Consider the following 683-nt stretch of genomic DNA (forward strand, 5'->3'; position numbering starts at 1 on the left):
GCATGGAATCAGAGCGCCGCCTGTCATGAGCCAAAGGTGCACCCTGACGTGCCAAATCAGATGATGCCGCAGTCATTTACTTACGATAATCACAATCAACAAACCGGCCCCCCCCCCCAAAACACCTTTCCTTACAACAATGTGTACCTTAACCTAACCCGTATTGTGCCTTAACCTAACCCGTATTGTGCCTTAACCTAACCCGTATTGTGCCTTAACCTAACCCGTATTGTGCCTTAACCTAACCCGTATTGTGCCTTAACCTAACCCGTATTGTGCCTTAACCTAACCCGTATTGTGCCTTAACCTAACCCGTATTGTGCCTTAACCTAACCCGTATTGTGCCTTAACCTAACCCGTATTGTGCCTTAACCTAACCCGTATTGTGCCTTAACCTAACCCGTATTGTGCCTTAACCTAACCCGTATTGTGCCTTAACCTAACCCGTATTGTGCCTTAACCTAACCCGTATTGTGCCTTAACCTAACCCGTATTGTGCCTTAACCTAACCCGTATTGTGCCTTAACGTAACCCGTGTTGTGCCTTAATCTAACCCGTGTTGTGCCTTAACCTAACCCGTGTTGTGCCTTAACCTAACCCGTGTTGTGCCTTAACCTAACCCGTATTGTGCCTTAACCTAACCCGTGTTGTGCCTTAACCTAACCCGTGTTGTACCTTAACCT

The sequence above is a fragment of the Schistocerca americana genome, unplaced genomic scaffold (assembly GCF_021461395.2).
Source record: "Schistocerca americana isolate TAMUIC-IGC-003095 unplaced genomic scaffold, iqSchAmer2.1 HiC_scaffold_47, whole genome shotgun sequence".
In the NCBI taxonomy this organism is placed as follows: Eukaryota; Metazoa; Arthropoda; class Insecta; order Orthoptera; family Acrididae; genus Schistocerca; species Schistocerca americana.